Source organism: Schistocerca americana, chromosome 4, assembly GCF_021461395.2.
Source record: "Schistocerca americana isolate TAMUIC-IGC-003095 chromosome 4, iqSchAmer2.1, whole genome shotgun sequence".
In the NCBI taxonomy this organism is placed as follows: Eukaryota; Metazoa; Arthropoda; class Insecta; order Orthoptera; family Acrididae; genus Schistocerca; species Schistocerca americana.
In genome coordinates, this window is record NC_060122.1 from 621,528,481 (window position 1) to 621,540,717 (window position 12,237).

At 43.3% G+C, this 12,237-nt stretch overlaps 1 protein-coding gene across 1 annotated transcript in view; it reads left to right on the forward strand.

Annotated features, from left to right (window-relative positions):
- Positions 1 to 2,798: 2,798 nt before the first annotated feature.
- Positions 2,799 to 12,237, forward strand: part of LOC124612797 (probable cytochrome P450 301a1, mitochondrial) — a 181,841-nt gene continuing 172,402 nt past the window's right edge. The window contains exon 1 of the mRNA XM_047141201.1: positions 2,799 to 2,841. The gene's annotated coding sequence lies outside the window, so the exon portion shown is untranslated. The remainder of the gene's footprint in view (positions 2,842 to 12,237) is intronic.

The following is a 12,237-nucleotide window of genomic DNA, read 5'->3' on the forward strand; positions in this document are numbered from 1 at the left end:
CTTGCGAGCTCGCAGCGAGGTCGCGACGTCAGAAATCGTTTCATTGCGTACACGGTGGCATTGCGGCGACAATATCGCAGCGTTACTACACTACTGGCCATTAAAATTGCTATACCAAGAAGAAATGCAGATGATAAACGGGTATTCATTGGACAGATATATTATACTAGAACTAGCCGGCCGAAGTGGCCGTGCGGTTAAAGGCGCTGCAGTCTGGAACCGCAAGACCGCTACGGTCGCAGGTTCGAATCCTGCCTCGGGCATGGATGTTTGTGATGTTCTTAGGTTAGTTAGGTTTAACTAGTTCTAAGTTCTAGGGGACTAATGACCTCAGCAGTTGAGTCCCATAGTGCTCAGAGCCATTTGAACCATTTTTTTTATACTAGAACTGACATGTGACTACATTCACCCAATTTGGGTGTGTAGATCCTGAGAAATCAGTACCCAGAACAACCACCTCTGGCCGTAATAAAGGCCTTGATACGCCTGGGCGTTGAGTCAAACATAGCTTGGATGGCGTGTACAGGTACAGCTGCCCATGCACCTTCAACACGATACCACAATTCGTCAAGAGTAGTGACTGGCGTATTGTGACGAACCAGTTGCTCAGCCACCATTGACCAGACGTTTTCAATTGGTGGGAGATCTGGAGAATGTGCTGGCCAGGGCAGCAGTCGAACATTTTCTGTATCCAGAAAGGCACGTACAGGACCTGCAACATGCGGTCTTGCATTATCCTGCTGAAATGTAGGGTTTCGCAGGGATCGAATGAGGGGTAGAGTCACGGGTCGTAACACATCTGAAATGTAACGTCCACTGCTCAAAGTGCCGTCAATGCGAACAAGAGGTGACCGAGACGTGTAACCAATGGCACCCCGTACCATCACGCCATGACGAATATACGTTTCCAATGTGCGTTCACCGCGATGTCGCCAAACACGGATGCGACCATCATGATGCTGTAAACAGAACCTGGATTCATCCGAAAAAATGACGTTTTGCCATTCGTGCACCCAGGTTCGTCGTTGAGTACACCATCGCAGGCGCTCTTGTCTGTGATGCAACGTCAAGGGTAACAGCAGCCATGGTCTCCGAGCTGATAGTCCATGCTGCTGCAAACGTCGTCGAACTGTTGGTGCAGATGGTTGTTGTCTTGCAAACGTCCCCATCTGTTGACTCAGGGGTCGAGACGTGGCTGCACGTTCCGTTACAGCCCCGCGGATAAGATGCCTGTCATCTCGAACTGCGAGTGATACGAGGCCGTTGGGATCCAGCACGGTGTTCCGTATTACCCTCCTGAACCCACCGATTCCATATTCTGCTAACAGTCATTGGATCTCGACCAACGCGAGCAGCTATGTCATGATACGATAAACCGCAGTCGCGATAGGCTACAATCCGACCTTTATCAAAGTCGGAAACGTGATGGTACGCATTTCCCCTCCTTACACGAGGCATCATAGCAACGTTTCACCAGGCAACGCCGGTCAGCTTCTGTTTGTGTATGAGAAATCGGTTGGAAACGTTCGTCATGTCAGGACGATGTAGGTGTCGCCACCAGCGCCAACCTTGTGTGAATGCTCTGAAAAGCTAATCATTTGCATATCACAGCATCTTCTTCCTGTCCGTTAAATTTCGCGTCTGTAGCACGTCATCTTCATGGTGTAGCAATTTTAATGGCCAGTATTGTAGTATGGACGTAGGAAGAAGAAATCATAGGTGTTTGCGTATTTCGTTCATGAATAAACTAAAAAACAGCGTTTGAACATACCCACTCTTTAGCTCACTGCTAGCTGAAAGTAAATTCTTTAATCATTTTCGAATGAGTATACAATAGTCTGATGAGTTAACAGTGAAACTGCAATAATCCATCAAAAGCAAAGACTGTGCGATGAGGCTTTCAATACCAACTTATCTAATCTGTCTAATTTTGCCATGAGACCATACAGCGGAGCTTCCATCTCCTACAAGAAACGCACATCTAACTACCGTATAACTAATGCTCTGAGAAATGTGGAGTGCACATTTGGGATTCTAACGAATAAAAATGGTGAAAATTTCACAGATATATCGACGTCAAGCTGAACTTTGCCAATAGCATTACCAAATCTTGTTTTGTCCTAGACGACGCCTGCCGTTCCAGAGATGGTTTTAATTTTGAAGACATTAAGCATAACGAAGCACGTAATCCGGACAATAAAATCCTATCGACCAAAGGAAGAAGCTCATTTACCATTGGACGTAATATTTTCGCTGATTTCTTTACAGACAATGCTCGTAAAGTATCACGGCAAAACAAATGTATCTAAACCTGATCGATAACAATCGTATTCGGGAGGACGACGGTTCAATCCCGCGTCCGGCCATCCTGATTTTGGTTTTCCCAGAGTTCCCTAAATCGCTCCAGGCAAATGCCGGGATGGTTCCGTTGAAAGGGCACGGCCGACTTCCTTTCCTAATCCGATGAGACCGATGACCTCGCTGCTTGGTCTCTTCCCCCAAAAACAACCAACAACAACCAACAGATAACAATCGCAATCGACACAGAATTAATTTATTCTCGAGAGCTTTACAGTAAATTATCCGCCACCCTGCAGGCCTTCATTAGCAGAAAGCGTTGTTTATATCTTTCGAACCGTTTACGTAGTATCAAGAGCATCCGCATAGTTTGCGAACTACTGCTGCGGCGGCCTTGGCGGTGGCTGCAGCGGCACAACAGTGACGACATCCCGTGACGTCATCTGTCACGAGTTTATTTAAAGCTACGCGCGGGCGACGCAGCACAGTAATCAGCGAACGACCGAGCGCCGCGTGAGGTTATTGTTGTTTGCTTTTACCGAGGTGAGTCAGATAACAGCAGCAGAGAGGCGGCGAAGTGCACACTGTGGCAGCCAACGGTCATAGGACCAGATGTTGGAATCGCGTGTGTGCTTGCATGTGTGTGTGTGTGTGTGTGTGTGCGTGTGCGAACGGTAGCTCAGAGTGTGTAACGCTAAACGGCTATTACTCGATTCAAGTGACGCTGGGTTGAACCTACCAATACCGGCCGTCGGCTTTGGCCCATGACGTAGTGATGTGGCGAGTGACGCTGTACGTGTGCAGACAGAGAACAGAGCAGCTACGGTGTTTATTTGACTCTGCAGGATGATCGAAAAGTAGCGCACATCAAAACGTATTCAGGTGTACATATATCTTTATAAATAAGTACGTATTTTATACACACACATCGTTATTACGTATGCTCCTAATGGATGCACTGTTGTGTATCGCCTGTGTGAACTTAATTTTCCCATGTTTGAGGCCATCCTGCGGAGCATGTACGACATTGAGGTTGTTAATCCCCACTGTTACGTTAATCTTTAATTCCGCCAGTGCGTGTCACCTGTTTCTATAGACCATTCCTCGAAGGTAGCCCTACAAGAAGAAATGTGAAGATGCTAAATCGTGAGTACATGGAGGACCTTACCCTTTTAAAGATGAGTCGATTACCAACAAATGCTCTTAAGAAATGAACTGCTTCATGAGATGTATGGCAAGCGGCTCCGATCTGCTGCAGCCGACAGGAACGTTCATCTGCCTCAAGAAGCGAAACGTTGAAACGATGTCTTCACTGTAGTATCAAAGAAAATAGGGCACAGTGTTCGACGAAGTGCCATCATTTTATTTGCCCTCGAATACGATTTCATAGTATAATCCCAAGGACAAAGGCTTTTCTCAAAAAGCTGGGCGGAAGATACCATAACCGAACAGTCCTCTTGTGTGAACTACGCGTCTACTATACCCAACACAGAAAGAAATGACAGGTCAAGCCATCCTTCCAGCTGGAAAGCACACATGCGAATGAGTGCTTCGGCTTGTAATCGGCAGCAACACGTGACAGCTCCGCATAGCGCGGCGAGCGTTCATAGCGTTCAGTGTGAGGCGTCGTAGTACCTCGTCACGGCCAAACGCCAAAATGTATCACGCAACTACTCGAGATAAGGAAGAGGCACAGCTTTCCTTTCAGCGTTAAAAACTGTTTAGATACGTTAGCTACAGGTCTTACGCAACAACATACGACGTTAAATGCACCAAACGCAAACTGCCAGTGACTACGTTTTTCATCGCAAACTTTTCAAAATATATACTTATATGGATACGGTGTCCGACATCATTCATGACCTGCAGCCGTCTAGAACGAAATTAGAATTATATTAATACCTTCAGTTGCTGACGAGCGTTGATATATATCAACCGGGACAGGTGAAAATGTGTGCCCCGACCGGGACTCGAAGTGGAGTATGCACGGTGTTTTACTTTAAAGTAACCACGGGCAATAATGGAAAGCTGTGATGTGTGGCCACAACATGCGGAAAAATATTTTTGTTTACCGAATACTTTTCTCATTACTTACTTTCCGTGTCCGGAACTAGACTTCAGACTTCCAAAAATCAGCAACCAATATGGCCTTGTCATTTGCCTCCTATAAGTCATTCATTGTGCAGGGCTGGTCTAAATATGGACAGATAAGAAGGTGTTGAGGATCCTGGACAGAACCACAGAGACAGAGAATGTTCTCATTCTCTTTTAGAAAACCCCATTGCTGCAGGTTTGTCTTGCACTTCGGCACTTCTACCCTCATACGGTTTAGGGTTCTCCAGACTGTGTATGGTAGGTCTCCACCAGGCGCCAGTTCTTCTTTTACATCTTTGTGGGGGTTTCTCAGGTCGATTTCCCACCTTTTCAAACGATTCTCTGCAGCCGACCCTTCCAGTGCTCGGGTACGTGGCTTTTCTCATACTCGAATGAGGAAGACTGAGTAGCGGAAAGTACGCACGAATCCCAAAATATTGTTTTTATTTTTTAAATAGGAAAAGTAAAAGCTTTACCCATAATCTGAATACAGATACGGATGTAGCATTGCTTCATCTACATAAAACCATTTTTTAGGCAAATCGAATGACTTGAAACTTCACTCTCCGCGTTTCGTACTATGCGAGTTGCGTGGAACACTCCCTGTTGCGCCGGACTATACGATGGATATACGTATCGGTGTCAGAGCGCTGTCGTACCAGTGTGAATTAGGTAAGTCGCTTGCATTATGTTTCTATCTCCGCCGATGCGGGCTGCTGCTGCATCGTATTCCCGTATCGATTCGCATATAGCATCGCCTCAGTGTGAGCCGCGCTCGAGTCTTGCCCCATCCCCAACCGCCACTGGATACATTTCTGCGAGCGCCCACGCTGCACACCACACTTCAGTTTGGTGCAAGGTGTTTTCTTGAGTGACATGTGGTTTTTCGGTTGACCAAATTCTTGTGTTTTGACTGTTCACTTATACACTAACATAAAAATTCGCTTGACGCCTTCCTGACAGGCAATCTCCACTCACTTAAAATTAATAATATAAGTGTAAACCAGATGTGGCTTAAATTCAAAGAAACAGTATCGGCAGTAATTGAGAGATTTATACCAAATAAATTAACGACGGAGCTGATCCTCCTTGGTACACAAAACGGATTAGAACACTGTTGCAGAAACAGCGAAACAAATATGCCAAATTTAAACAGACGCAAAATCCACAACATTGGCGATCTTTTACAGAAGCTCGAAATTTAGCGCGGACTTCAATGTGAGATGCCTGTAACAGTTTCCACAACGAAACTTTGTCTCGAAAACTGGCAGAAAGAAAATCCAAACAGAATCTGGTCGTATGTGAAGTATGATAGCGGCAAGAAACAATCAATGCCTTCTCTGCACGATAGCAATGGAGATACTATCGAAGACAGTGTTGCCAAAACAGTCACTAAACACAGCCTTCCGAAATGCCTTCACAAAAGAAGACGAAGTAAATATTCCAGGATTCGAATCGAGAACAGCTGCCAACATGAGTAACGTAGAAGTAAATATCCTCGGAATAGGCCGGCCGAAGTGGCCGTGCGGTTAAAGGCGCTGCAGTCTGGAACCGCAAGACCGCTACGGTCGCAGGTTCGAATCCTGCCTCGGGCATGGATGTTTGTGATGTCCTTAGGTTAGTTAGGTTTAACTAGTTGTAAGTTCTAGGGGACTAATGACCTCAGCAGTTGAGTCCCATAGTGCTCAGAGCCATTTGAACCATTTTTTTCCTCGTAACAGTGAAACAACTTAAATCACTTAATAAAAGCAAGTCTTCTGGTCCAGACTGTTTACCAATTAGGTTCCTTTCGGAGTATGCTGATGCATTAGCTCCATACTTAACACTCATATACAACCGTTCGCTCGACGAAAGATCCGTACCCAAAGACTGGAAAGTTGCACAGGTCACACCAATATTCAAGAAAGGTAGTAGGAGTAATCCACTAAATTACAGGCCCATATCGTAAACGTCGATATGCAGCAGGATTTTAGAACATATATTTTGTTCGAACATTATGAATTACCTCGAAGTAAACGGTATATTGACACACAGTCAACATCGGTTTACAAAACATCGTTCCTGTGAAACACAACTATCTCTCTATTCCCATGAAGTGTTGAGTGCTACTGACAAGGGATTTCAGATCGATTCTGTATTTCCGGTTTCCAAAAGGCTTTTGACACTGTACCACATAAGCGCCTCGTAGTGAAACTGCGTGCTTATGGAATATCGTCTCAGTTATGTGACTGGATTTGTGATTTCCTGTCAGAGAGGGCACAGTTCGTAATAATTGACGGAAAGTCATCGCGTAAATCAGAAGTGATTTTCAGGCGTTCCCCAAGGTTGTGTTATAGGCCCTTTGCTGTTCCGTATTTACATACGCGATTTTGGAGGCAGTCTGAGCAGCCGTCTTCGTTTTTTTGCAGATGACGTTGTAGTTTATCGACTAATAAAGTCATCAGAAGATCAAAACAAACTGCAAAACGATTTAAGAAAAGATATTTGAATGGTGCGAAAATTGGCAGTTGACCCTAAATAACGAAAAGTGTGAGTTCATCCACATTAGTGCAGAAAGGATTTCGTTAAACTTCGGTTACACGATAAAGCAGTCTAATCTATAAGCCGTAAATTCAACTAAATACCTAGGTATTACAATTACGGACAACTTCAATTGGAAGGAACACATAGAAAATGTTGTGGGGAAGGCTAACCAAAGACTGCGTTTTATTGGCAGGACACTTAGAAAATGTAGCAGACTTACTAAGGAGACTGCCTACACTATGCTTGTCCATCCTCTTTTAGAATACTGCTACGCGGTGGTGTGGGATCCTTACCAGATAGGAGTGACGGAGTACATCGAAAAAGTTCAAAGAAAGTCAGCACGTTTTGCATTATCGCGAAATATGGGAGAGTGTGTCACAGAAATGATACAGGATTTGGGCTGGACATCATTAAAAGAAAGGTGTTTCTCGTTGCGACGGAAAATTCTCACGAAATTCCAATCACCAGCTTTTTCCTCCGAATGCTAAAATATTTTGTTGACACCGACCTACATAGGGAGGAACGATCACCAAGATAAAATAAGGGAAATCAGAGCTCGTACGGAAAGATACAGGTGTTCATTCTTTCCGCGCGCTATACAAGATTGTAATAACGGAGAGTTGTGAAGGTGGTTCGATGAAACCTCTGCCAGGCACTTAAATGCGATTTGGAGTCTATCGATGTAGATGTATCAGTGAAGAAAATACAAATCATCGTACAGTACGCTAGACACTTTTCTTAATTCGGAGCCTTTAGTCTAAGAACATGATACGCACGAAATTTTAACTTCTGCATTGCTTTCTGGGAGCTCCTATATGAAATCCAGACTGGACAGTCTCGTCAAACTTTTTGCCGCGACAACACCCTCCCATCCCTCACCGCAGTTAGTTTAGCGCCCCTCAAAGTGACCAGTCTCTCGGTTCTCTTCTTGTCTGCAAATGATCTGCGTTCTCGGAAACAGTGGACGAAACTCTTTATTGCTGAACTATTCGGCGTTGCGGCATCTGGATATTTCTCCGCGATATGCGTCTGCAACACGTGCATACAGTGACTGACAAAATACTGTTCAACAACGAAAACTCGTCGCACTTTGGAAACATCCTGCTCACCAAGCAATGAACTGCACGGTACTGCTGGCGTCGTCAGTGGCCTGTAACCGTTACACTGGCGTCTTCCTTTGTTATTGGTAATACCTGTGGCGATACCTTGTAATGGCTTGATTGAACGAATGCGCTCCAACTCCTAGTTACGGTCTCATTTCCTTAAGTTTTGGCATCTTTTTGGTCGTATTGTATTGAAATATATTTTGCGGTGACAGTCTGGTGAGTAACGAAGCCAGAGGTCGACGTAAAGTTTGAACGGACAATTTGGTTATGAACTGATGAAAACAGCGAATGTGGTGTCATGAGAATCAAAGGCGATTTAGCCATGTGGGTCAAGTGCCGCACTGTCTATTTTTCCGTGGGAAAATAAACCGTTAGAGGTTTTGAATTGATAATAACGGTGTCTAGGATTTTTTGCTCAGTGTTTTTAAAACACGAAATAACAAGTCGTTGATTCGAAATGCGTTAGTATTCAAACGTTTGAAGAATACATTAGACGTAATCATATTTTATTAAAGCACATTTACGTATTACAAATTGACACAACGGTTTTATTTATGTGCGGTTTTGCGCTCTGGTCTCTTGTGAGTTTTATACGAACTTGCGCCGCAATATTCCCGACGGATTATTAGCTTTACATTGTTAATAAAGCTCGCTTAAAAGCCGCTTGTCGATGTAGGGCACAAATCGAAGCAGTTGGACACCCAGAATATATCGCAGTCAGGTAGCTGTCCGTTTAAATTATGATTACAGACATACATGTCCGCAGACATTTAAATGGTTTGTTCGGCTTCGGAACGTGTCATGCCACAAGAACGAAATTTTGTAGATGATACAAAAATGTATTATATCCCAGAGTGTTTAGTGAGAATGCTGTAACTAGTAAATAAGTAGTGCCCCTTCTGTGCTCCTCCTACAGAGGTTTCATGCATGATACAATGTTTAACCTACCCATTGCGCTGATTTTCTTCACATGGTTGTCGCAGTGTTCTGTTTCCATTTTCTGCAACTAACAACAACGCAGATTAGGCTTCCCTAACCTATGTGTGGCGGAGTTTTACTACCTGGCATAATCCTATGAAGTGTGAGGTGAAATTTTGCTCTGTAAAAGCATCTGTAACTGGTAAGTTTATATTTAAGACTGAATAACAAATACACTGATTTTGTTCTACTGGCCAGTAGAAGGAAAAAATATGCATGTTATTTTATCTTAAATATGGAATTGTCGTGCCACGAAGTAACGGACGCATCCATAAATAAGATAATGATAATTTATAATACAACGGTTTTTTACTTTTAAGGCGAGCTGTAATAATAGTTTGTAATGCATTTCGAAACAAACTGAGTAAACGCCTGCGACAATGGACAACTCTCAGCTCAATTTGTATGTAATTGTAGCGGTGTCAGGAGATATGCGGACAAGGAGACTTGCGGACACCGGTGATTAGTGGGCGACACGTAAGGTTACGTAACAACACGCAGAGCGGCAAGAAGTGCAAGTAGTACTGTTTAGGTCACACACAGAAGTGACTTAAGAGCTCGCTCGTTCGCTATTAATACGGGTACGTCCGTGTGTGCTGGTCAAGTGTTGCACGGTTGCACAATTAATAATTAATATGCTACAGCCACTGAGTCCTCACAAATTATTTGGCTAAAGTCCGCCCCAGTAGCTGAGTGGTCAGCGTGACGGATTGCCGTCCTCTGGGCCCGGGTTCGATTCCCGGCTGGGTCGGAGATTTTCTCCGCTCAGGGACTGGGTGTTGTGTTGTGTTCATCATCATTTCATCCCCATCCGGCGTGCAGGTCGCCCAATGTGGCGCCGAATGTAATAAGACCTGCGATATGGCGGCCGGACCTGCCCCGCGAGGGGCCTCCCGGCCAATGACGCCAAACGCTCATTTCCATTTCCATTTGGCTAAAAGCATTAATTACAGTGAAGAAGCATTGTCAGTATTAAATAAGTTATGTTAATAAAGTGTACTGCATTTCTAGAAACTTTGAAGCCTATGTAAAAAGAATATCAGTGTTTCCCCTCTGATGCCAGCAATTTCTCAGCGCGAGTAAAGAGTTTTAAAAATAAATGTGATAGAATTTATAAAAATTAGGTTTGCTTTCAGTTTCTCTTGAATTTATCCTTAAAGTTTTGTCCTTAAGCCATTTTATAGGTTACTTTTCATATTTTTTGACCTTAATAATAACTATTTGTAAGGTCGTGCATAGTTCGTTGGCCTCTTTGACTTGAATTATGCTTACCCTTGTTAATCACGAAGAATTTCCTGAAACTGCACTCTCATCTGCCGTGTTACATAAACGGAGAGAATCATTACTAACACGAGATTGCTACCAAAAAGAATATGAAAAGGGGAAATAGTTAATATTTCATATTTTATTGTCTATAAACAAGCTGAAAGTGGTTGTTTGGCTTCAGAATATGGATCGAATGTCATTACACACATCCGTGCATGCCTTCCATTTGCATTTAAAACAAAACAAAAACCAGGTTTCTCAGGCTGAATGTTTTGAATAGCATTTTAATACAAAATTCTTAGGTAGCGTAAGTCTATGAAATAATAATTATATTTCACTCTTCCGAATGTGGCTAATAAATGATTCTTTGGGACACTGTTTTAGTTCTAAATGTTAAAACACAGTTTTCGTTTGTCCAATTAAATCACAGCAATATTCCGCACTGCTTCCACTTCGAACAGTACGTCGCATTTACACAGTAATTGGTAGTCAGTAAAATGCACGTCGTTGTCACGAAATGATCACAATTGATTAAACAATCTGTATATACAGCTGTAGCAATAGTTAGATGCTGATCAGAAACTAAATCTGTATATAGTTTTATCCCCGATTGTTTATACGGGCTGCGGCAGCAACTATGACCCGTTTTAAAATGAGCACCATTATTGAACACGGCCAATACCCGAAAACTGGGGTGTCTACATATATCTCGCTAACGCTGCTGTCCGCCTATTTCCGTGTCCGCACTTCTCCAGCATTCGTTGTAGCGATTGTAAAAAACGGGAACACAGGTTACCGTAGACCTCCCATTTAGTGAAGGCCTCGCTACTTTCTTAGTTTTAGTGCACACAATTCCTACATGGACAGTGTTCTCAAGATTTTATTTCGTATTTAAGGCAGAGATTCTTACTGTTCGTAATTAGTGATATTTCCTTCTTTTTTGAAAGATTTAACTATTTCTCCATTTCTGTGCCCACAGTGTACGTCGTTACTTTACAATTACTGAAGGATATGCTGGGACGTTAACACCTCGCTAAGGATCACATCTGTGACGGGCCATCAGTCCATTATTTTGCCGCTTTGTGGTGCATACTACACAGGTCCTCAGGATATGGTATTGAACCGACTCTCTTGACAGCTACTGCTCACATGCATCTCACAGTCACTGCTTTACCCTCGTGTTAAGTTCCACAAGTGTGTCGTTTTCTTCTTTAGTGTGACTATAGAGTCCGTAGTTGGTTTACAATTAACAAAGCTCTCGCAACTACTAAAAAATTTGGTATTTATTTTTCCTTCACTTAGTAGCTTAAAACATTGTCGTTGTGTAAGGGATACTATTATCCATAGTGGTCCAACGCAGTCAGTCGTACCCCATGTACAGTTACACACTGCTGGTTCTCTGGAACATTCGGAGCTTTGCACTGAGGCACTGTACTCTTGTTTCTTTCAACTATGCCCCAGCGCCACTGGTCGCGCACCTTCATGCGAGAAGACAGTCGTTGAGATTTCGCGTGGGGCGGTCTTAGGCACCAGTAAATAAAATTGGTCACGTATCAGCAGGGCACGTGCACTGAGGATCCCGCACAAACTTAGTTACATATGTGGATAGTTCATTCATTCCGAAAATCGATAATCTCGACGACGTTTGCCTGTCTTCGACATTCACACTGGCAAGATACCGGTTCCAGGATCTCGAACACTTTCAAGAACGTCTTAATTTTAATACTAAAGACGGATAACAAACGACAAAAGAAATATTTTTTTCCTGAGCTGTACTTACAAATTAACGATATTCTGATATTTTACTTTCCTTGTACCGTTACACCTTGCTTATTGCCAAATTTCATGATTCTATGCCGATGGGAAATACCCTATAGTTTTTAATGAGTGAGCCTGCGAGCATCAAAAAATGTGACATAAATGTCCGTATTTTTTGAGTGCATTGACTTAGCTTAGAAGCTTCAATTTTTTT